Source organism: Benincasa hispida, chromosome 2, assembly GCF_009727055.1.
Source record: "Benincasa hispida cultivar B227 chromosome 2, ASM972705v1, whole genome shotgun sequence".
Lineage (NCBI taxonomy): Eukaryota > Viridiplantae > Streptophyta > Magnoliopsida > Cucurbitales > Cucurbitaceae > Benincasa > Benincasa hispida.
Genome location: NC_052350.1, coordinates 21,496,661 through 21,522,636, shown reverse-complemented (window position 1 = coordinate 21,522,636; position 25,976 = coordinate 21,496,661). Strand labels below are relative to the sequence as shown.

Genomic DNA, 25,976 nt, shown 5'->3' with positions numbered 1-25,976 from the left:
TCTATCTTCTTTGGATTGCGGTGATGGAATAAGACAAGTTGCTTCTTCGTGCAGTGCCTCCGTAATCATTCGCCTCGATTGTTTGCAAAAAAAAAAAAAAAAAAAGTGAGAAGGTCAAATATTAAAAAACACAAGGTCAACAAAATCGCTTTACCGCAATCGTTTAGCACGATTGCGTTGTTTTTCTTTTTTTTTTTTCGTTTAAGAATAAGATAAAGAACTGAAAAGATAAAATGAAATGAAAAGTCTGAGTAGTAGAGAAAAGTTGAAGATTTCATGATTCCGAAACTTGCGTCCCTGATGAATTTCGATCGTTTGATAACGCAGGGACCACCTACTTCCTTCTTATTCAGAGTTTCTCAGTTCCACAGAGTCGACTTAGCTATGCCAGCCTTCCCCGTGATATTCTTTTACTCGCTGCCCATTAACTTTGAATATGTTGGTTCCGTCATCATTTAATAATTCGACCGTGCCATGCAGAAATACCTCTCTAATGATGAATGGTCCGGACCAATGTGATTTTAATTTCCCAGGGAAGAACCGTAGTCGTGAGTTGAATAGCAAGACCCTATGCCCGACTTGGAGGTTCTTACCGCATATGTATTTGTCGTGCCAGTGCTTTGCACGCTCCTTGTAAATCTTTGCGTTCTCATATGTGTTAATCCTTCATTCCTCCAGCTCGACCAGTTGAAGTTTTCGCACTTCTCTTGCTTTATTCAAATCAAAGTTTATTTTCTTCACCGCCCACATTGCTTTGTATTCCAGCTCCAGAGGCAAATGTCACGCCTTACCAAATACCAATGCATACGGGGACATACCTATGGGTGTTTTAAATGCAGTCCGGTATGCCCACAACGCATCGTCGAGCTTTGTTGCCAATCCTTTCGCGAAGGCCTTACTACCTTCTTAAGTATCAGCTTGATCTCTCCATTGTACACCTCGGCCCGACCATTCGTTTGCAGATGGTATGCGGTGGCCAGTTTGTGGAGAATGTTATATTTGCGCAGCAGTTCCTTGACAGTATGATTGACAAAGTGAGACCCATCATCACTTATTATGGCACGTGGAGTGCCAAAATGAGTGAAAATATTTTTCTTCAGAAATTGAGAGACTACCGCCGCATCGCTTGCGGCGTATGCCACTGCCTCTACCCACTTGGATACATAGTCGGCGACTAACAAAATATAATTTTTAGCATTCGATGGAGGGAATGGTCCCATGAAGTCAATACCCCATACGTCGAATAACTCAAGCTCCAAGAGGATGTTCATAGGCATTGCATGTTTCCATGAAATATTATCTGTGCATTGGCACCGGTCACACTTCATCACGTAGTCAGCTGCATCCTTAAACAATGTTGGCCAAAAGAATCCACTCTGTAAAACCTTAGCTGCGGTGCGCTGTCCTCCAAAGTTCTCACCATATGATGAGTCGTGACATTGCGATAATATGCGTTGTTGAGCAGCATTTGGTACACATAGTCGCAAAATCTGGTCTGCCCCCCTTTTATACAGATTCGACTCATCCCAGAAATATGATCAGCATTTGTACTTGAGCCTCATCTTCTGGTGGTCAGTATAATCCTCTAGAAATTGCTCGCAAACTAGATAGTTGACTATGTCAGCCGGCGACCGAAGCCCCGGTGAACGACGGCCGTAACTATAACGCGTACCATAACAATTCTTCAATATGGAACAGCTGCTCATCTGGGAACACCGCACTCACATCTGATGCATTGTAGTCAACCTCAAGGTTTTCCAATATGAATAAGTGATCCGCAACTTGGTTCTCCGTCCCCTTACGATCAATTATTTGTATGTCAAATTCTTGGAGGAGGAGAACCCATCTGATCAACCTCGGCTTCGCATCCTTCTTGGTCATTAAATACTTTATCGTCGAATGATCAGTGTGGATGATTACCTTTGTTCCCAGCAGATATGCTCTAAATTTTTCCAAAGCAAAAACTACCGCAAGTAGCTCATTTTTTGTGGTGGTGAAATTAGTCTGAGCAAGATTCAGCGTCTTACTTGCATATGCGATGGGATGTAAGATTGTCTTTCTCTTCTGTGCCAGAGCTACTCCCATCGCATACCCGCTTGCATTGCACATTAATTCAAAAGGAAGTGTCCAATCAAGTGCGATTAACACCGGCGCAGTTGTCAGCGCATTCTTCAAAATCCTGAATGCATTAAGGTAATTGTTGTCAAAATCAAATTTTCTGTCAGCCTCCATCAACGCACTCAGCGGTCGTGCTATTTTCAAAAAGTCCTTGAAAAAGCGTCTATAAAATTCGATATGCCCCAAGAAACTTCTTACATCCTTTACACTTGTTGGAGGTGGGAGTTTATCAATTGCTACTACTTTTTCTTTATCCACCTCCAACCCGTCCCGAGAAACCTTGCCCCAGCATGATGCCCTCCTTTACCATAAAATGGCATTTTTCCCAGTTAAGAATGAGATTCGTCTCTTTGCATCTTTTCAGTATCTTCTCCAGGTTGGGCAGACAGACTTCATAGGTGTGCCTATAGATAAAGAAGTCGTCCATGAAGATTTCAACAGAGGCATCAAGATAGTCTGAAAAGATGACCATCATGCACCTTTGGAATGTGCTCGGTGCATTACAGAAGCCAAACGACATGCGGCGGAAAGAAAAAGTCCTATATGGGCAGGTGCTGTCTCTTATACACATCTAGATGTGTATAAGAGACAGATACTACACGGGGCTGACCCACGTGCTATTTGCGATCGGATAAATAATGCCCACATCTAACCACTTGATGATCTCCTTTTTAACGACCTCTTTCATCACAGGGTTAAGTCTGCGCTGATGTTCGATCGATGCCTTGTGGTCCTCTTCAAGACGAATGCGATGCATACAGTATGCGGGGCTAATTCCTCGGATGTCTACGAGCGTCCAGACAATTGCTCACACATGTTTCCTCAGAATGCTCATCAACGCATTCTTCTAGTCTTCATTAAGTTTCGAGGAAATAATTACTGGCAGCTTCTCATTCTGCCCCAAAAATGCATACTTTAAGTGGTTCGGCAGGGTCTTCAATTCCATTATTGGTGGTTCTATCAAGGACGATTACGTTGTTTTTCTTTCTTCTTTTTCTGTTGGCTCTTCTTCTTGGGTTGCGATCATCTCAACTTCCTTGTTTGTTTTTTTTTATGATCGCATTACATGCAGTAATGGATGCGTTTGCATCCTCTTCTTTATTCTCTTCGTCAAGCTTTTCTTCTTTAGTCAAATTCTGGTCGTCGTCAGAGTCATGCAGGTCTTCTTCGTCAGGAAACTTCATGGCATGGATGATGTTGAACTTGAGCTTCTGTCCATTTACGCTAAAAGTGATCTCTCCTTTGTGCACATTGATCTGGGCACGACCTGTTGAAAAAATGGCCACCCCAAAATGATGGGCACATCTTTGTCAGCTTTGTAATCTAAGATGATGAAGTCGGCGGGTAAGATAAATTTGTCGATGGTGATTAGCACGTCCTTCACCTTCCCCTCTGGATGCACCAAAGATCTATCTGCAAGTTAGAGTCATGGTCGTGGGTGCAAGTTGCCTCACATTCAGCTGCTTAAAGATCGATAGAGGCATCAAGTTGATGTTGGCTCTAAGGTCACACAATGCTTGCCCGATGTACAGTCCTTCAATGGAGCAAGGTATAGTAAAGATCCCTCGATCACTCATCTTCGGTGGGATTATTGATTTCGAGCTTTGCGTTAAAGCAACCTTGGCAAACTTACTAGTGCCCTTCTTCTTGGTTACCATATCCTTCAGAAACTTCGCGTATGCAAACATCTCCTCAATCGCTTCATTGAATATTAACATGCAATTGTTTTAACATAGACAGAAAGAGTTGGTACTATACCTCGTCATTCTTCTTCTTTCTGAGTCTCTGCGGGAAAGGTGGTAACTGTACTCTCACGGTCTTTTTTCTGTTGGCTTTGAGGTGGACGCAACTTCTAGCTCTATCACTTCTTTTTCTCCTTCTTCTTCTTCTTAATTCACTGCAATTTCAGGTTCCAACGCAATAGGAGCTATCCGGTTAGGCTTCTTTCTTTCTCCCTCCACAGTTTTTCCACTCCACAATGTCACGACTTGACATTGCTCTTTACCTGATCCCCCCGGGTTGCATGGGAGTTCTGTTGAACTTGGGAGAGCCCCTTGCGGCCTGTTCTTTAGTTTGCTCGCAATATGGCCCATCTGTAACTCCAAGCTGCGGATGGACATAGCCTGACTTTAAAGTAAAGTTTCGTTTTTCTCTATATACTGCTTCAACAAGCTTTCCAAGGAGGAAGATTGCGGTGGATGCGAACTACTGGCTTGGTTGCTCGTTTGACCATTATTTTGCGGAAAGAATCCAGGTGGCTCTTCTTTTTGTGCCACAGATTGGAAATTCTGCTGTTGATTCTTTCATGCAAAGTTGGGGTGGTTTCTCCACCCAGAGTTGTAGGTATTAGAAAATGGATTATTTTTCACAAAGTAAATAGACTGTGGGTTCATTAGGCATTCTTCCATTGCGTATCCATCACCGCAAGTCGCATACCTTGCGATATTTTGATTAATTGTGTTCACTTGCCCAGTTTGCGGTGTTAGGTTGTTGATCGCAATTCCCTGAATAAGGTTCATCATTGCGGTCATCTGATTCTGTAGTGAAGTAATAGCATTATTACTTGTGTCGTTATCCTTTATTCTCAGCCTCTGATCACTCTCTCTCCAATTCTTGTGGTTCTTAGAGATGTGATCCAAGATGTTCTTAGCCTCATCATATGTTTTGTCAAGCAGACCACCAGCGGTTGCCACATTGGAAGCGGTTTGCGAAGCGGGATTTAAACCGTGATAAAAGATTTCCATCTGAAGGCAGTCTGGTAATCCATTGTGTGGACAGTCCCTAACCAACCTCTTAAACCTCGCCCAGGCATCGATGAGGGATTCGTCCATGTCTTGTTCAAAATTAGTGATTAGTTTCCTTCGGCTAGCATTCTCAATAAGTGGAAAATATTTCTTCATAAATTTCTCTACGACCTGTTCCCATGAAGTGATCTCTCCCGGCTCGAGGGAATATGCATATTTTCTTGCCTGATCACAAAGAGAAAATGGGAATAGAGTTAAGTCGAACTTCTTCGGCAGAGATGTTCGGGAATAAAAAAGTATTGCTGATTTCGATACGAAGGTGGGCGTACGGGTCCTCGCCATGCCGTCCTCCGAATTGTCTTGCAGTCTGGATCATGTGCATCATCAGTGACTTCATTTTGAATCGGGTTCCATCGAGGGCAGTCCTCATGATTCCTGGAAATAAATCGTAGAGGTTTGGCGATGCATAGTTCGTAATGGGCCTATTATGATCGTTTGCCAGAAGGATTGGATTCGCCATGACGTTGTTCTCGTTTGGTGCTCCGTTTCCAGGCTACTCCGCCATTTCTTCTTTGTTTGGCTGTTGTGGTTGGCGGCTGTTTCGTAGTCTCTTTTGAACGTCTTCTCAATTTTCAAGTCATAATTCGCCCGAGGTTTAGAATCTGTAAAGAAATCAAAAAAATTACCCTTAGCACACTGCTTTACCGAAGTCCCCTGGCAATGGCACCAAAAACTTGGTACGTTATTTTATGAGGTGGAATTATGGATGAAATGCGATGGTGAAAATACGTTGAGCACTCAAGTTTTCTCAGTGGAATCCAAGTGTGATCCCCACTGAGTTTCCTGGTAAGTCCAGGGTTGAACTCATGGACTTGGAAAAGTAATATGCGGTGGTAATTTTCAGGAATACTTTGTGGTAACCGGTAACTCAAATAGTTGTTTGGTTTGTTGTTTGCGGTAATGAAAAATAAAAAAAAAATGTGGCGGAGTTTCGAAAAGAGTTGATAAAACGGAAAATGCAATGAGTATGCGGTGAACGGGTTAAGAAGGGTTCGGCTAACACTTCCTAGGATACGTTCATGTTATGCGACCATGCAACACACATACAATAGTAAACCATCTCTCGATACGAATGCTACGGCTTCTAATGCTAGAATGCATGCGATATATGCGATAAGTCTATAGGACCTACACATAAGCCTTTATTCTTATTTATGAGATGACAAAATGATACACACACAAACAAGGCAACCACATAATATCATACCTATCTCTAGGATGCATGCGATGCAGGTTGACAAACAGAGCTTATCTCTAAGTCCCTATCTCTTGTTTATGCAGTTCTAATCTTGCTTTCTCGAGTCTAGATTCTAACCTAGCTCTATCAAGTATTAGGTTCTTTCTTTAGACTCTCTCTCGAGTAGCTCTAAAGGGGTGTTGGGCACAACATAAAACAAGATAATCACATGCGATGAAGATCCTAGGTCATGTTAGCTTGGTTCTTTTCAACCCATTCAACAAGTTTAGCTACTTATACGTGTTAAGAGAGTGAACAGATGTATAATAAAAACTTCCATTGTATAAATATAAAGTTAAAGTACAAAATAACAATGCAAGAAGAGAATAAAGAGCCTGGTAGCAATCTCTTGCTTCCCAGGTTTTACACTGTCTTTTCTACTCCTGCTCAAACATAATCTCGCTATTGCGAGAGTCGGCCCGCTTTCTACTTTCTACGCCTCCGGGTTCTCTCTCAAGTTGCCCTAAGAAATCTTTCGAAATCTCTTCCCTTTTCTTGCTCCGCCTTTTAAATAAAATAAAACTATGGACAAGGCTGAAACTATGAAAAAAAAGAATCAAACTTGCTGAACTGTTGAACCCCTTTTCTGAAGGATTCCCTCGGTATTTATAGAGCCGACTTCTCTCTTATGATTGCACAGATGGGATGGCTTTAATTCTCTGACTGATGCGCTGAATATTTTTCACCGAAAAGCTGTGTATACTTATTATCGTTAGTGGCTTGTCAACTTAATTCGGATTCGACCGTCATCAGCTTTCTGTATCATCGTGATTAATTATGCCTTTCACCCAGATACGCCCACCAAGTTGCACCGGCTCTATGTGGCAATCCTTCTTGAGCAGATGTTTGCGAGCACAAATCACCACAAAGCCTTGCGGTAATGCTGCACTCGTTCGTTGATTTCTTGTGATTGCGCTTTCCGCCTTGCGTCAACACATATTCTGCATAAAAATACAAAAATTAACCGTTCCTATGCGATGAACGCATGCGACCGCAATGTTATTAACTTAATGCTTTTTTGGATGCAATCTGACATATTTTATCAATGCAAACCTTCATTATTTAATAACTTAGTACTTAATAACGTATATTTTTGCCCGTTATTAGGCACTATGTTTAAAAAGAGATTTGTGCTGTCTGAATAAAAAGAAAAAAAAAAGCCAGAACTCTATAAGATTTCAAACTATTTGAGAAAGAGAAATCTAGAAAATCAAGCCATTGCTAAGATTGATCCGAAAATCAGCAATGAAAGTTCGAGAGGTCGAGATCGTGTTACAATGACGGTGAAGGGAGATTTCATCATCTATTTTTCTATCTTTCTTGTCCTCCATGATGATTTTCTGTTTTAGATCTTTTGTTTTTAGAAACATGAATAACTAAACCTCTCAATTCTAGAGTGTTGTTATTGCTATGAGTTTTCTTGAATAGACTTTTAACGTTTGAATAAATTGTATGGTGATTGAATTTTAATTCCTCCATGTGAATCCATTTGTTTAATTGATCCTTAAATGTATGTTAGGCTGAATTTTTTGCTTAAGAAAGAGAAGTTTGGCTGGAAATGAGTGATTCATCTATTATTCAATAATGTATGAGAATGATTAGAGAATAATAGGGGCTGAAAATAAAGGAACATAATGCGGCGTGATTATAGCAACGAGAAAGAGATTCAATGTGGTATAATTATGTTAGAAAGGGTTGAGGTTGAAAAAGGATATACTGATTATAGACTTCTAGGCTCATTCAATATGAACAATTGATTCATCTGTTAATAGTTGATTGGAATTTCATAGCAGAACAATACCTTAGAGCCATTGTCTCATTGAATTGTTGGTTTTTCTTTATGATTTAATTAAATTGCAACAACGAACCTTAATTTTTTATTGTCTAAGTAAAATTAGCTCGTAAATAACAATAGCTAGAAACAAATTCTTCATATCCAATCCCTAAGAATATTACCCCATTCGGGATTTATTATTATGATACATACGTTTGGGTGCCTGTCAAGTAGCACTCCACAAGAAATTCATTCTCTGAGGTAGAGACGATGGATTGCTCTGACATGCCCTCCAACCTCTGCAAGGTGCCAGTCAGTTGGGCAACATGGTTGGCCATGCTTTATAGTCGAGCTTAGGTGTCCCACAGAAACTGAAGAGAACTATTAGCAAATTTAGACGATAAAAACTCCAAAGTTATACCTTGGAAGATTCTCGAGGAAGGGGTTCTTCTTCCTCAACGAGTCGACATGGACTACCTGATGTTTCTAAGCTTCTGGTAAGGCTAGAGGATGGTTTCGCAATGACTCATCTGTCCTCCCAACTAAAGTTGCAAGTTGAGCAACAAGGTCACTCAGACATTGTGAGTCAGTTCCAGCCTTTACCTCGGGGCAAAGACTCTCTTATTAGAAGCACTCGAACTTCTACTGCCTATGAAGGTTGTCCTATTGAAACTCAAAAGTACTATTAGCAAGCTCTATAACCAAAGCCTCTAAGGACTTACCTAACTCGAAAGACTGAGCATGAGTCAACTGGTTGGGTGCTGTGAAATCTTGGCTGTCCATGCTTTATTGCCATCCTGAGTATTTATGGTCAAAGGACTCTTCCCACCAAGAATGGTGAGGCTCGTAGTCACAATGACCATAATACTCCTGCCTGGAGTAGCCATGTGGTACTGGACTCCACTGCAACCTCGAGCTTGCTGCCTTTCCTTACTACGAACTCTATCCCATCACGTGGCCAACCAACACGACTAACTCGACAATATGGTTACTAAGCCCACTTACCTTGTCATCAAGACCTGCATCTCAACTTTCGAACATCCAAGATCAATTTGAAAATCTTGTCAAATTGACACAAAAAGAAAAAAAAATCAAAGTAAAAGAATCTTTAACCAAAAATTAACTAAGAAGAACTAATTGACTTCCCTGGCAATGACGCCAATTTGATTAAGCAGTAGAATGGGTGTCGCAAACCCCTCTCCGACAATCAAATAAAATTTATAATCAGGAACTAACACCTTATACTACTGAGTAGCAAAAGTGGCAAGTTCGGCTCGAACCACAGGGAAGCATGAAAAATTAGTTCCTCGAAGTCCATTTTTAGTTAAAGCGGTAAATAAGTAGGTTTGTTGTGGATTGATAATTGAGAATGCATAGAAAATATAGTGCAAGAAAGTAAAAAAATATAAATGCAATTAACAAAGACATTCTAACTTAGGGAAATGGAATCGCTCATCGTAACTTTGATCATCAAATTGCCTAAATAAAATTTTAGGTTCTTGACTATGCCTAGCCCAATTAATTGGAAATCCAACCAATAGTCCTAATTACCTAATTAGTTAAACATACTCAAATGAATCAAATGAATCTGTATTAAACATGATTAACCAATCACATGAAGTTCTAGGGATTACGCTAGGATGAACATTTAATTTTCACCATCTAATTGAATATTTAATGTGGTTTTTTCTAGGTTGATTGGGCAATACTCTTTGTTAAAGACAACAAAATTCAAGCCTAACATGCTTATAGATTAACAAACAATTTCATATCACATATTAAAGTTAATCCTAAGCATTCAATCATGAATTCTCGATTAGTCTATTAAACAACCAAGAGAAGATGCAATTAATAAATAAATTTAGATGGAGAGAAACCCATAATCAAGATGTAAAAATTACATTCAAATAAAACTCCCAAAATTTACATCGTTCCAAAACCTTAGGCTAGAAAACTAGATCTTACCTTTCTATGGAGATAGAGAGGAAAACTCGGCATGTCTTCCTTAATTAGATGAGAGGTAGAGAAGAAAATCGAAGAAAAATACAAGTGAAGATGTAAAAAGAGGGAAAAATCGGTTGGGAGCTGATTGGGTGGATGATGTATGCTTTAAAATGAAGAATTTCATCTATAGAGTCGTGACAGCGCCGATGCCCTTGTCGCATATCAGGGAAGGGGGGAGGGGGGTAGCGCATTGATAGCTCTAAAAAAAACTATAATTCCTAGCTTAATTTAGGCTTTTAAATGATTTTTAAATGTTAATTGTCTTATTTTGTAGGTGAGTTCCTCTCGGGAGGCAAGGAATCCAATTAGAAGAAAAACGAGCCAAAAAGGAGCTAATTTGGAGGTTGGATGCACAAAAGAGGAAAAAGGTCCAAAAATTACGAGTGTGCCATTGATTGGAGCGATGCACCCCTTTCTCAACACTACCGTGCAATGCTAAAAGCTAGAATACATGGATATAGGGCAGCGTTGCAATACTATGACATTTGACAGAATGCTTCCACTACATGCGCACAAGGCAGCATCGTGCCCATCGCCTCAACGCTACCCCAACGCTACCCCAACGCTAGGGTGCTGCATCGACAAGAGCATTGCAATGTTCTCACTAGCATTGCAACACTGTACCTGGTTTCTATATATGTTTTTCTTCGATTTAGGCAAAAGAAGAGAGGAGACTTAGGTCGTTTTAGGGAGCATGTTGCTCGGTTTTGGCCATTCTAGGCCAAAACTCATGAGATTTCCTTTAATATTGAGTTGTAATTGTAAATCTTGGCATCATGAGTTGGATTTGATGAAGGATTGAAGACCACGACACCGACTTTTAAGGTTTGTAGGGTTTTTCTTGAATTCTTTGAGATTTATTATGGATTTTTGATTGAATCTTTCTATTTCTTTGTGATTTCCATTCTTTGTTCGATTTCTAGTACAAACATATAGGATTGAGGAATTGACGACTCAAATTTATTATATGTTCCTCTTTGCTATGTGTGTTTTTTATATCCATAATTCCATTGAAAGCATGCTCAATTCAGTAGCAATAGGTTTTAGTTTGAATTATGGCATGATTTATAGACTATCTAGGATCACCTAATTAATAACAAAACCTAAAGATTGGAAGTGCATTAGGATAGAATTGGCCATTCTTACTTAAGGACTTAATTGATCCAATAATGTAATGCAATTAGCTAAGTAAATTGCCTTTGTAATGAACTTAGTTAATTTAGGAATTAACGGCATGTTGATTCTCATTAGGGAGTTTGTATGGGTTGTCCTTACATTCGATTAAGCTTAAGAAATAGTTAATTCATGATTGTTTTCATAATTAATCGATGACTAGATTCATAGAAAACCTTACAATCTCTAAACCGATGAAGGTAATCTTGTGTTTGATCTCTCTCTTTCCCAATCTATCTTACTTTTTTGCACTTTAATTTCTGCATTAGTTTTCCTGCCAACCAAAACTAAAGCCCAATTTTTATTGCTTTCCACAATCAAATTTTGCTTTAGGAGAAATTTAATTCTTGGGCTCTTTATGGTTTGACCCCGTACTTGCCACTTATGCTACTTAGTAGTATAAGTAGTAGTTTGGTGAATTTATAAATATTTTTTTATTTAGGCTAGGGGTCTAAGAAACGACATTAAATCCCCGCCCTCAACAAAATGGCATCTTTGCCGATGAGGTAAGTCAATTAATCTCATTTAGTTGAATTGACAAGTTAACTTTAACAACCCAAAATATTTTTCTTTTTCTTATGTCTACTTGTTTTATCGTAGTAGATGATTTGGACAGAGGAGAGAAACTCAGCGAAGAGAAAAAGAGGTAAGAGAATTTTGTGAGCTTATAAATCAAATATCTGAACTAACCTCTCTTGTTCAAGTTTTAGCTACTAGGCGGTTGCAGGAGCTTGAGACATGTCAAGTTTGTTTAATTCAAGGTCATTTATCTAAAGTATGTCCTCAGCTTTTGTGCGATCCTGTGCACGATCATTTGCCTTGGGAGATGCCTAGCTCAAGCTTGACATCGATGGATTCTTCTTTTGCCAATTCAGGTATTTTGTTGGAGGATTTGGTTAGGGAACTTTCTAACAACTCTAGTTAGTTTACACAGGAACCTCTCTATAGTCATCAAGAATTCTCAAGTTACCAACAGGACAACTTCTATTCTGGATACGAAGCTAGAACTAATTTTCAGTGTCTGAATGACCTTGTTGCTCAGACCACTGAATCTGTTGGGAGTCTTGAAGAATCCTTGGTGCACCCATCTTCTGAGAATACCTGGATGAGCAGTGAGTTGACCGACATCAACCACCCCATTGAGTAGTTGATTCCTCAAGTTCCCAGTTAAGGTATGACGTTGAGTCTTTTAATGTATGAACTTGATGATAGTTCTTCTCAGTGCATGGAGAAGTCTATTAAGTTTTACCTGGAGACTCAAGCCCATGTGCTAGTTGAGATGGATCATGTTTTTCAATTTGCAATTTCCATGCCGACACAAGAGAGCTGTCCAAAGCTTCACAACGTTTATACTACTAAGGTTGAGTTTGTGGAGAAATTCTACCCTTTCAGTGATGATGATGTATATCCATTGCCATGTTTATAACAAGTATGTGAGGTTGAGTATGAGCTCGAGCTTGATCTCAAGGAGCTTCAGATGATAAAGTTAGAGGCCGCAAAGCCTCGTCCAATTCTTCCCTCTGGCATTTCTTTTGTTTTGGAATTTTGCTCATCTTTCCCTCACGAGTCAGAGTCAGTTGAGTCAGTTGATTCAAAGTTTTTTATTTTCAGAAGAGTCAGTCCTTTCTTTTATTTCCTTTTTCTTTAATAAATTAAAAAAAATACACAAATTCAACTTTTCTGGTTCTTTTCGAAAGATGAGAATCCTTATAGTCTTACTAAGTTATATTGATTCATCCAAGAAAAGATCGGAGAAATATAATAATTTCTTTGTACCTTGATAGGGGATGGGTCATGTCGAGCAACCAATGTTAAAAATTTGTGCTTCCTAGAGGTAGTCAGACAATAAAAATTTTTCATTATTTTTTTATTTTTTCCTTTTTTTCTTTTTCTTAGAATTAATTAGATTAAATTAATTTAGGTTTATGTTTAATTTAGTCTTAGTTTAATTCCCTAAAAAAATAAAATAAAATAGGGCACAATGTTGCAACACTTCAATTGCAGTGTCACAATGCTGCGAAGCAGATCTACGTTAAAAACAGATGTGTAATAGAGGGGTGGGGTAAGTTTTTCCATTTCTTCCTCTCGGTTTATTCTCCAAATTCCTTCTCTTCCACCGATTTACTTTCCATTGGGTTTCAAGTAAAAGTTATGGGTTTTTCTTCCTATCTTCGGTCTTTGGATTTTTTTTTTTCACCTTTTGGAGTATTCTTTGACCTAGAGGTAAAACTTTGGTTTATTTTTGTGTTTTTCTTTTAATATTTTGCAAGATAATGTTGAGAACTCTGATTTGTGAAGATTTTGCCGAAATTTGAAGTTTGGTGTTCTTGGGATTGAGATTTTGAAGTGCTATATTGTCAATGTTTGAATTTTTTTTGCTTGCAAGTGGGAGACGAATTTGATTTGGGATTTTTGTGTAGAATTGATTGAGTTTAGTGGTGTGCTTTGGCCCCTAGGTTCCCCTCCCCCCTCCCCCCAAAGAATTTTGAGCCTATTGATTAGCATATAGATGGGTTCTATGCGAGATAAAGGTAAAAAAGTGGTTAGCTCAGTCATAGGGACTACAATCCTAAGCCCCAATTCCAGCACCCTAGGTTTGTGTAAAACCCTAAACCTATTTTTCTAATTAATTATGTTTAAGTCATTCTAATTACGTTTAATTATCTTAATTATGTGTTTAAAATCTTGTAAGCATGTGGTTATCGTGTTTGTAGTAGTGAAAATTATATGGAGGTTATAATGAGTATGCGTGTGAGGTAAAGATGAGGAAAATTTTTCTAAGTCTTCAAATGGGTTACTCTCGGGTAGTAAAAGGCAGCCAACACTTAGACAAAATTTGGGGAAGCTAAGGCAGATTAAGAAAGGCACAACACCAAGTTGAAAGGGAAGTAGGAATTTGCCTAAGTGCTAGAATTTTTGCTCTCGGGCAAGATAAGAGAGCTAATGTTTAGAAGGGAATCAGAAATGTAGAAGTGAGGAAGGCATGAGCGACTGTAGGTTTAAGAACCTAAGGGTGGAAATTGGCTGAGTCTCAAGAGGTATGTGTCAAGGATTATATGGAGGTTAGTAAAGACCTAAGGTGGATAGCATGCAGGCAATTAGGGTTGCCTAAGTGAACACATGGTTGACAAGAGTACTTAAGGCATGAGGTTAAGGAGGCGTCGATGAGTGTTGCAATGTATGCGTTGGCTAGCGATGCGTGAACAAGGGTGTGCGGTGTTAGTCGAGGTATACATCAACCGAGGAGGAAGACAAGCTGGAACACCAATCTGGGTGTTGGTAAAGAACTTAAGCATTAAGCTTAATCACTCAATTAATGGGCTAAGTGGCGTGTTTAAAAGCCATAATAGTGACATAGTGCACCAGTTGTCACCTTAAGGAAGCTTAGTGAGTATGCAGCCTGAGTATATATGGAAGTTTAAAGTGTAGAGCTCAGTTTGGCCATTTTAATCGTGCTAAAGAAGAAGAGTTGCCATTGATTTGAAGCTTGAGCTATGAGGAAGCCAATTCAAGTCTACTGGAAGAAGATTTCCCATGGAATTGAGTTGAAGATTGAGGAAATTCTTCAAGTGTTCAAGAATCTAACGTCACACGGATGAATTGTAAAGATGGATAAATTCCAAGCTCGTAAGGAAGAATCAAAGGCTAAGATTCTAAGGTAAACTAGTTAAGACATTTAGGAATGAGTTCTTAGAAGGTAATTTCATGAGATTATGTCTGGAATTTAAGTTATTCAAGCTAAAAATGAATTATGGAATTTTGGTTGGATGAACAAGCAGGCAGCTGCAACCCACACATAAGCAAGTTGTTGACCAACAGAGGCTAAGTATGGACAAGCGCCCATCGCATAGGTAAAGCCAGCATGTTCTGACATCTAGAAGTATCTTGTGCGAGCTGCCACACACTAGTTAGACGCAAGGTAAAAATTTGGTTAGATGTGGTAATGCGTTAAGTACCAATATGCTAAAGATGCATCGAGCAGAAAAGGAATGAGATGATGCGTCGAACTAGGTTTGAGGCTTAGCATGCATTACCTTGAATAGTAAGTTAAGCTCAAGAGAGGGCTAAAGGCATTAACCAAGGCCTCTTATTATTCTTACAGGGCAGACACGTATAGAGGAGGCCTACAACCCTTTAAGGGAGTAACTCATGACAGTGAGCGACTAGTTTCCAAAATATTTGCGAAGTGTTTTATTTATGAATTTTCAAACACATAGTTACTTTTATCTTGATGTTCTAACCCATGTCAACGTATAGTTACTTTTATCTTGGTGTTCCAACCCATGTTGTAAGTAATGAGAGCCGATTATGAAAGCATGTTGATAATTTAAAGACAGTTTTTACTTGTAACTTCCATACATTCCAATTAAGTTTTATGCCATGTTTTACATTAGAATGAGCTATTTACTGATTTCCTTAAGCATGATAAGTATGTTATTTTATGATGTTAACATGTATGTTTGATATGTAAAACATACTCTTGAGCATTGGTACCGAAGGTATGGTAAAGTACCTAGCTATATGACGATCCTTGCTACCGAAGGTATGGTAAGGTAAGTAGGATCCTACTAAATTCTATATGTACATAAGATCTATGTTATTGACGTTGATAAGATTGAGCAAAAAGGTTCTTTTTCAACTAAGATTATTAGAGATTAAGCAAAAGGGCTCTCTCGCATATTCAGACAAAGGAGTAGAGGAATTTTATAGGAAATGTTGATGAGCTTTAATCCAGGATTTTTCATGCTATGATTTTATATTTTCAAGTTTTTTTTCCGAACCTTGGAATGTCAATGTAAATGTCTTGTTCTAAACATGTTTATATCATAAGTTATGAAAGTATAATTTATTTAAAAAAAGTCACTCACTGGGTATTTCAGCTCACTCTTTTTAATGTTTTCCTTCCCAAGTAATGGTCGACGTCTCGAGGTCTAGCAGTTCTGTCAATCAGTCACTTCAAGAACCTAAGAGGATTTGAAGCTTAGGTGGATTATCATGTCTTGTTAAACTTGGATCTTATATTCATGTTGTGGGGTTTAGAATAGAATTTTGAGTGGTTATTGTAAATAAAGTATCCTACTATGTGAAAATTTGTATGCTAAGTTGTTTAGACATTTAGATAATAATCCGTTATGAGTTATTAAATTGTTTATCAGGTATCAAGGGCATTGGTTCATGGAAGTATATTGGTAATAATTGTCATGAGAGGGTTAACAATTGTTGTCTTCACACTTCTTCTCAGGTTAGGAGGGTAATTCGGGAAGGGGTGTGACATTTGTGTCTCAAGTGGCTTTAGATAGGTTCCACCATGTAATGTCCACTAGAAGACTGGTCCCCGAAAGGGCCTTGTCTCTAGAGCCATATTTCCCCATATCATTACTGAGATACAGCAGCGTGGTTGGAGGTCTCTTATAAACCGTTCTGGTAAGATGGTCGTTGCTCTAGTCAGAGAATTTTATGCTAACATCGATAAGGACAAGGATTTCTCATTGGTGAGAGGTGTTCGAATGCCCTTCTCCTCTATCCGTATCAACGAAGTCTATGGGTTAGCAGACTTTGCTGTTGAGTATGGTAGGTTCTACTTGCAGTAGTTCCAACATTAGGAGGTTATTGAAGCCCTATGTGGGCCTAAAGTTAAGTGGGTCCACTCCCATGGTGTCGCAGTCTGGTTCAAGGGGATGGAAATGTCCATCTCTGATCAGATTTAACACACATTCATTTGCTTCAGATTGATGTCGATGCTTTTCCTAGCCGACGTCAGCAAGAATAGAGTGAAACTCCTTTACTATGTTATTCAGGATATGTGCATTAATGTGGGTAGGGTCATTAGAGCTTCCATCCATCGTTGTGGACGTTGTTCCACCACGGGTAGCCTAGGACACCCCAGCTTGATTACTGAGCTATGCAGGAGGTTCGAGGTGCAGATCCTTGCGGATGAGGAGAGGATGGGATGTCGGGGGCCTATTTGTAGGATCACAATAGCTGCGCTTTAGGGCCATGGTATAGGGGAGCATGAAGACGAGGAGATTCCTAATGAAGAGCTTCCCCGTGGTGATCCCCAAGATCAGTATGATGTGCCGGTTGAGAAGGAGTCTATGAATGACAAAGCTCGTCAAATGGTGACTGAGGCGCTGAAGATGAGTTCTGAGGCTGCCCGTCGAGCTAGACGTGTAGAGAGGACGGTCAACTTCATCTGTGATTGAGTCTGTCTTTACTATTCTAGCATTAGATTTCAGTGCGATCTACAAAGGGAGCCAGACTCGCATGACTCAGATTGATGGCTAGCCATAGCCAATTCTATCTCTTGTCGCCCTTGGTAGTATATTTCTTTTCTTTATTTTCGTTTTTCATTTTTCTTTTTAGTTTTTTCCTAAATTTTTTTAGTCATTTTTAGCTAACTTCTCTTTTTTAGTTTTTGTCTTTGTTTTTCTTTTCTTTTGTAGGTTCCTTTCTTTGGTCCTGAAGAAAAAGAAAAAAAGATGATGTCGCATTCTTATCCACCATCCCATATGCAAGAATGTTATCAAGGGAGGTGTTCTGTTCCCTTGTTTATTTATTTTTCTTTAAGCTTAGACCAGAGAAACATTGAGGACAATGTATTATTTTAAGTTGGGAGTGGGGTACCCGTTAGTAGTACATATTAGCTTGGGGTCTTTGAGCATTGTGCTCGGACAATGTTATGTGCTTGATTCTTTGTTTGCTCTATTGCTTAGGTTGTTATGATAATAGTTTATGACACACTCTTCCTATGATAAATTTTGCATGAAATAATACTAGGAGAGCATAATCATGATTATTAATCCAATTTTAAAAATTTTCTTGTTTCTCATGCATCTTTAAATCATTGTCCTTGCGAAATTAAAGTCTTGCGTGCTTAGAATTGTGTTATCTAGTTTGCATTTATGTTGTTACCCCGAAAGGCCTACCTTTGGCTTAGGAGTAACCTTACTTGTTTTATAGCAAAACTAGAAAAAGTGGACAAAAAAGGGCCTAATGTGAATTAAAAAAGAAAAACGAGAAAAAAAAAGTTGCATAATGTAGATATAGATATATACATAGTGTGTGTATGTGTGCATATTCATGGATAGAGGTGAAAAGAGCGACCTCCACCATGTCTAGTTAGGGCCCCACAAGAAAAGAGTGGATAGGTTCCTGGCAGTTGATTGTGAAAGCTAACCCTCTAGGTAAAACAAATGTCTTCTATATTTTATGTGTGTGGGTTTAGGCACCCTTGTCTTAGTGTTGCCTTTGCAAGTTTGGTATGGATAAAGGTCATTACCATGATACTTTCTCTCAACATGTCTTACTCTAGACATTGGTGTTAACTAATATCCTTAATCTTAGTCTTTGCATCACTATTATCTCATAAAAGTGTGATAAACTAACTCAGAGCTGAAACACTTTCAAATCTTTAAGTATATTTTATGGCTACACAAAGTTTTGCTTCACAATGAAAAAAACAAATGTCTTAGGTAGCAATCTCCACTACATATAATAAAATTAACCTTACTATAGATTTCTATAAATCTCTGTAAGACCTATATATAAAATTTCTCATTGTTCATAGATACTTTGAAAAAGATTTTAATCTTGTATTCAATGGTCATATCATTGATATAACCGATATAACTAACCAATGAAATAATAAATCTCATTAATGCATTAATTGTCTCTTATAAAGAGAAGATAATTAATCATCTGTCCTCAACACTTGAGACGTTTTAGGATACTCTTCCTTAGATATAACTTCACGTTAGAATGATACACTATCATTCTTTTGAAGTTCTGCATCTAATATTTGACAAACAATTTGATGTAAGATGCTTGAGACTCATTTAATATTATGTCCCTAATTGGTTAGGTAGTCAAATTTTTATGTTATATTACGATATTCACAATAAGTATTACATCATTAAGATAAAACATGAGAAATATTCATTTGTCAATTAATGACTCTTTTGTCTATACAAAATAATTAAATTTGTTCAAAATCATAGGTTATGATAACACTTATTAAATCTTATATTCAAAGATCTAATCGTTTAATTCATTTCTGAAATGAATAAATATAATTTTGCACACTCTTTGTATTTGATCTTTGAAAGTTGAACTCCATTATTTGTTTGTTAAGATGCATCCTTTAAATTCTTTTCATCTAAACATTCATTTTACATATCTCATATGGACATCTCTTTTGTAGATCTATTCATATCCTATGAGTTTTACCCCATAAAAAAAGTCTACAAATCCATACTTGAGATACATAAACTTTATCTCGAGATCGTGACTTTGTCCAAACAATCTTTCTCAACGACCCACAACACAACTTTAAGGACAATAAGCCTTTAACTTGTCAACTAATATAACAACTTTGATTTCCATTAAGTCACTGTAAAGTTTGAGTTATCTCACAACTCTCCCACTACAGTAGAGACTTATCCTATTTGATTAGGATTCATCTGACATTTAAATTTGATTAAGTGGTTAATAATATTTATTAACTATTTAGTGGATTTACTTGAAACCAAAATATTAACATTATTTAACCTTGGTAAAGGTTTGTAGTCTTTTATTCGACATTCCTTATAAAATTAATATATGTCATACAAATACATTATTTTAAATTAATATTTGTCATACAAATATATTATTTTATTTAGGATTACATAAGAGACCATTATGTTTCTCCTCAAGGACAACCTACCCATAAGTAGATCTTTGAACATATATATTCCTCTTGGGTTAGTTCAACATGTGCATCTTAACATACTCATATTTTGAAATGTTGTAAACAAGTATATTACACTTTCATAATCCAAAATTGTCTCCCAGACAATTTAGATAAAATAAGGTTCATAGTGCAATCTCTATTGCACATCTTTAATAGAATATGACAATGATGTGACCATATCTAACAAAGAACTCATCATTAATGTGACAAAGTCTAACAAAGTCATCTTTCTCCTTTTTAAAGCACAATTCACCCAGATTGTATCAAATGCTTAAAGTTGAGATATAATTTCATTTCCTATCAATTAGGCATAGTAATGAAATTTCTATATTTTTTATGATCTGATCATTATATGCCCTGATAGATTTGCCTAATTGATTTGAGTTTTAGTCTAACGTCTTTGAACTCTTCAAAGAAAATATTTTAGCTGCATTAGATAAAAGTACTCATACACTAGATATTCATCAATCAAATTGATGATATATTTACGATTTTTGTTTGACTTTAATATTTTCCAAACCACTTGGGTGAAAATGTGCTAGTCAAACATGTTCTTTGGCCTTTTGCCTTATCCAATAAGGTTCATTGACTATGTTGTATGAAAGGCAAGATTTTTAAAACACATAAAGTAATTTAACTCTAACTCTTAGAGAATTACCTGTACAAGTCATTAAAATTGATGACAATCAACTTTAATTGCCAAACACAAGGATCTTTTAGGAGAAAATAATTTATTTTTCCATTATGGATTCAATAATCTTGAATTTCCCATTGTAGTATTTGTATGTGTTAAACATTTTAACACATACTAATTGTACTTTATTTAAGGATGGCCATATTTTCAAAAAAACTTTTGAAAATATGCTTAATTACATAAAACATTCATACCTTATGAATTAATTAGTAATAAAGTCTTGAGAGATTGAATTTCTCTTATGGTGATAAAACCACCATGTTTAACATAAATAACAATTATGACATCTCATGTATCCCACTACACTAACTGAGATGAGCTTCTCGATGCCAACTGTAGAAACCATTCTACATCATTAACTATATTCCAAGAATTATAATCTAACTGTAATGAAGAAAGAAAAATTGATAATGAATCCCCATTCAACTATTTAGGTGAGAATCTTAATTCTCTATAAAAAAATCTAGTAAATCATATTTACTTTCGTTCTTATTTTTCTTCCCATTGAGGCATTTCCAAACTTCCTTAAAGTGTAACTCCCCAAGGTAATTTGGAAAAAATTTCTTCATATAACTCTAGTCACATGATTTATATTCCTGGATCATAATACTTAATCTTAAAATTATTTAGATGATTATCTACATTAAACTTATATTGAATTTAACATCCCATATGTTTTTATCTTGTTCTTTATCTTTCATGCTTGACATCATTCATGTTAGTTAGGAGATACATATAAGCTATCTTTCCAATAGTGACTCATCAATCACATGATTCATGAACAATTCATGAAGTGGCAATAAGATTTTGAGAACATTTCTCAATTAAAGACAAATTCTAAAAATTACATTACTATTAAAATAGTGTCTATGGTCTTTTCCAAGTAATATTCTTTTCTCAACTTTTGACTTATATCAGCAATTCAAGTTTAAAACATGAGAGAAATTGAAAAAATATTGAAATATATAAAATATATTAGTTAACAACATGTAATAAAATTTTCATTTAAATCCAGCATTAAATTTTATGAACCTTATAAATCATGTTTAATGCAATGATACTCCAGTGATTTAGAACAGGTGCCGTTGAAGGATAGGTCAAGTGTTCCTTCACTAGATTGAAACATTCTCAACCAAATATTATACCAAAATAACTCTTATTCCTATAACGTTTAGTTATCATTATTTGGTTAGAACATCATTATCAATTTTAATATGTTCATGTAAGTGTAACCCATCATTTTAAATCTTATACTTCTGCCCTAACAAGTCTGCCGAAGCAAAGGTCAATATTAAAAACAAAAAACTACAATCCTATCTATTGCTGAAGTTTACCTTAATATTGACCCATGCAAACACCATTTGTAGGGGGGACGATCCCAGGATGTCACGAGGCCAAGTATAAGTCTCACGTTGTAAACCAATATGGAGACTATAGGACATGCTAACACATATCCTTCTCCCACTCACTATAAATACTTTCTCTAATTCATCTTGATCTTGACCCATGCAAACACCATCTGAAGGGAGAAGCTCTCAGGACGCCACGAAGCCAAGCATGAGTCTCACAATGTGAAGTTTACCAGAGAACATAGGAGAGACGACATATCATATACATTTATTCTCCCACTAAGTATTTTGAAATAGGGGAGTTATCTTGGATAGTTGACGTAATCTAAAATATCGAAATTTATTAAACTAACTCTATAATAAACTAATCACATTATGTTATAATAAAATTTTGATTAATTCAACTCCTAGGTCAGTTTTCAAGTAGGGGTATTCCCTTACCTTCATCTTAAATACTCCAATATTAGATAGAACCTTCCTTAGACAGAATTCCCTTATAGGCAACATTTTATTATTTAAATCGTTTAATTTACCCATTTTAAACTATTTAAAACTAAATTAAAAGATCTATTTTAATCTAATCTCATTAGATAAGCATGCAATTTACTTTAATCTAATATATTTATGATGAGATTAGAAATAGTGTAAGCAAAATTAATTTTAATTTATCTTTATAATTTTCTAATGAGATTGCATGCTTATCTTTAACTAATGAGATTAGATTAAAATATCTTAAAGATAAACTAAAATTAATTTTATCTTTAACTAAGCAAGATCCTAATTCTACTAGAAAAGCATGCACTATTTCTAATCACATTAGAAAATTATAAAGATAATTTAAAATTAAAGTAAAATTATCTTTACCTATACATGCTATCTTAATTAATTCTTCATTTAATTTTCTAATATAACAAGTATATTTTAATTAAAGAAGAATCTTTACATGCATAAAATTAGAAATTATCTTAATAATTTAAATGTAACACTTATATTTAAATTAAAGAGAATCTCTGCATGCATAAAATTATGAACTATCCTAAAAATTTAAATATAATACTTATATTTAAATAAAAGAGGAATCTTTACGTGCATTTAATTAGGAATTGTCCTAATAATTTAAATATAATACTTATATTTAAATAAAATGCATAATATGCTTAATCTATGGTGTGATTTTAATCTAAATGGCATACTTTATGCAACATTCAAATTTTAAGTTAAATAATACATATCATGCATAATTAAATTAAAATAACAAATTGATCGACATATCATTTGAATTTTCAAGACATATCTTGGTTTTCAATTTCTTCCTTGGTTATCAAAATTTAGGGGTTGGAACAACCTACATTTGAACTTGTGGAGCTTTTGCCTAGCAACTTTAATGACGTACGAACCATGACGTACATGAATCATCCCAATTTTTTGTTTTTCAATGAATCAAAAAAATATAGGAACAAAAATTATGCAAAAACCTAAACTTATAACATGCTAACATAGAAAAGGAAATAGGAAAATTAGGGTTTAGAAACCCATATCTTTAAAGAACAAGTTTCTTCACGAATTCCCTCTTCCAAATTTTCACGAACAAAAACGATCTCCAATGGCCACGTACTATCACAAATTCGAAACCCTCAAACGATGGACACCACCACAAGAAGCCTTCTTTATTCTTTTAGGATGAGAATCACAGGAGTGGTGGGCTCTGTGAATTTTGGTAGAGGGAAAGACTGAGAGGAGAGGGAGAGTTTTTGGGATTTTCTCAGAGAATCCTCCTAGGATACAAATCTTTGTAATTTTTCTATTAAAAAAAAAGAAAACACACAAAAAATCACGTAACCTCCCACTTGTTACATGAATTGAGAGAGATTAGGGGAGGGAAGCTATTTCCCTCCCTAAAATCCAAATTCAAAATTAATATAATTAATAAATTAATTTTAATTTTAAAATAAAACCATTATTATATATATATATAATAACTAACTTATTATATATATAACTATATGTTATATCATATATAACATATAACCTATGGTTTAATATTGCATCATACATAATATAACCTATAGTTTTAATTCTCTCATCAATGATATTTAATATAAATCTCATTTATATTATATTCTATTATATGAATCCAATTCAAATAATTAATATTTGAATCATATACAAATATTTATTTCCTCTCAACTAAACTTTATATTATAATGCATCAAATACATTATAGTAATTATATCATATATAATTAAATTAAATTAATTATATCACATATAATTAATTCCCTCATTTAATTTGAATAATTCAAATTGATCCAAAATTAATTCTCATTAAATCCTCATTGAGTTACAGAGGAGACCTCGTGGACTTATATATTGAAGCTCCAGTGGTACTTGAATCATTAATTAAACTCATTTAATTAAATTATTCAACATCCATTAAATGTCGGGCACTCCACTAAAGACCGACCACTTCACTCTTCGCACTATATATTTATGTGTCCATTGAATATAACCAGTCAATAGTGCGATGACCCTTCACAAATTGCTCGTAAGTACAACTGGCTTAAAATTATCATTTTACCCCTGTAGTTACATCTAACTGTTTAAGTACCACTAATCCTTCTAATGAACAATAAGTCATAGTTCAATTATGACCAAACCCCTTTAGGCCAAGAGAGAATCTAGTGCTATATTGTTCAAGCCCTAGAATCAACCCTTGAGGGAGAAATTTATCTACTTACCTCAACGTTGGGGAAGGAGTGAATTCTTGTGTAGCTGTATTCTCAGCTCTCCAATCAGACGAATCCCTAAAATGATAGGCTTATTAGGCGATCTGGTCACTCTCACTCATACAAATCAAAGGACCGCTTTCATAGGCAGAAGTTCACAACCCACTTAGGATTCAGGTCATGTCACCTATGGTCGTTCCGCTGAAATGTATGTCTCTATTATAAACTGCGTTATATAATAGGACTAGTCGTTTCTTGGTCCGATCTTATACAAATCCCTTTGTATAGAATACCCCTACTCACATGTCTCTACATGAATGATCAGGATCAGATCATTTGTAGCATTTTACAACAATTGTAACATTTACAAAGCGGATCATATTCGTAGTATCACTAGGATAATGTATTCAACCTTATCCATCTACTATTGACCATTTAGGTTATCACTTAAACATGATTCACCTATATGTCTCTACATATGTTTAAGCTACAGATGATAACCTTGGATATTAGTTTATTGGTTTGTGGATTTAATGCTACTAAATGTTAAATAAAACATCTCATATTTTATTAAATAAATAATACGTTTATACAATGCAATTACAAACTACAACACTATACAGATTTAGGGCATCAACTCAACAATCTCCCACTTGCCTAAAGCTAGTAGGGTGTACATCATAAAAGTTATACTGATATAAAAGTACGCATAAAACGATAAACTAGGGCATAATACACGCCTTGTACAAAATCTTGCACTTGCCCTAGACTCAATATGGCCTATCCCGTAGATCCATACTCTATAGGTGACTCTCAAGCACCTTAGCCGTGAAGGCCTTTGTAAATGGATCATCAACATTGTGCTCCGAAGCTATCTACATTATGATCGCATCCCCCTGATGCACAATCTCTTGGATGAGATGATACTTTCGCTTAATGTGCTTTCCACATTTGTGACTCTAAGGCTCTCGAAAATTAGCCACAGCATCACTATTATCACAATAAAGGATGATAGGCTTTGACATGTTTGGGACCACTTCTAGATCAGTCAGGAATTTCCTAAGCCACACAGCTTCCTTACTAACTTCATAAGTCGCTACGTACTCAGCCTCCATAGTGGAGTCAGCAATGCACCCCTGTTTGGTGCTCCTCCAGACTACTTCTCCTTCGTTAAGAGTGAACACTAATGCTGATATGGATTTCCCGAATCCTTATCAATCTAGAAATCATAGTCCGTGAATCCTGTAAGGATCAGATCCTTAGAACCATACACGAGCATATAGTCCTTTGTTCTCTATAGATACTTGAGGATGTTTTTAATGGTGGTTCAGTGATCACATCCTAAATTAGATTGATATCTACTGACT

General features: G+C 36.3%; 1 non-coding gene across 1 annotated transcript; it reads left to right on the top strand.

Annotated features, from left to right (window-relative positions):
- Nucleotides 1–4,878: 4,878 nt before the first annotated feature.
- Nucleotides 4,879–4,985, top strand: LOC120072431. The gene has a single exon (XR_005480490.1). It is a non-coding gene; the product is annotated as a small nucleolar RNA R71 (small nucleolar RNA).
- Nucleotides 4,986–25,976: the final 20,991 nt, after the last annotated feature.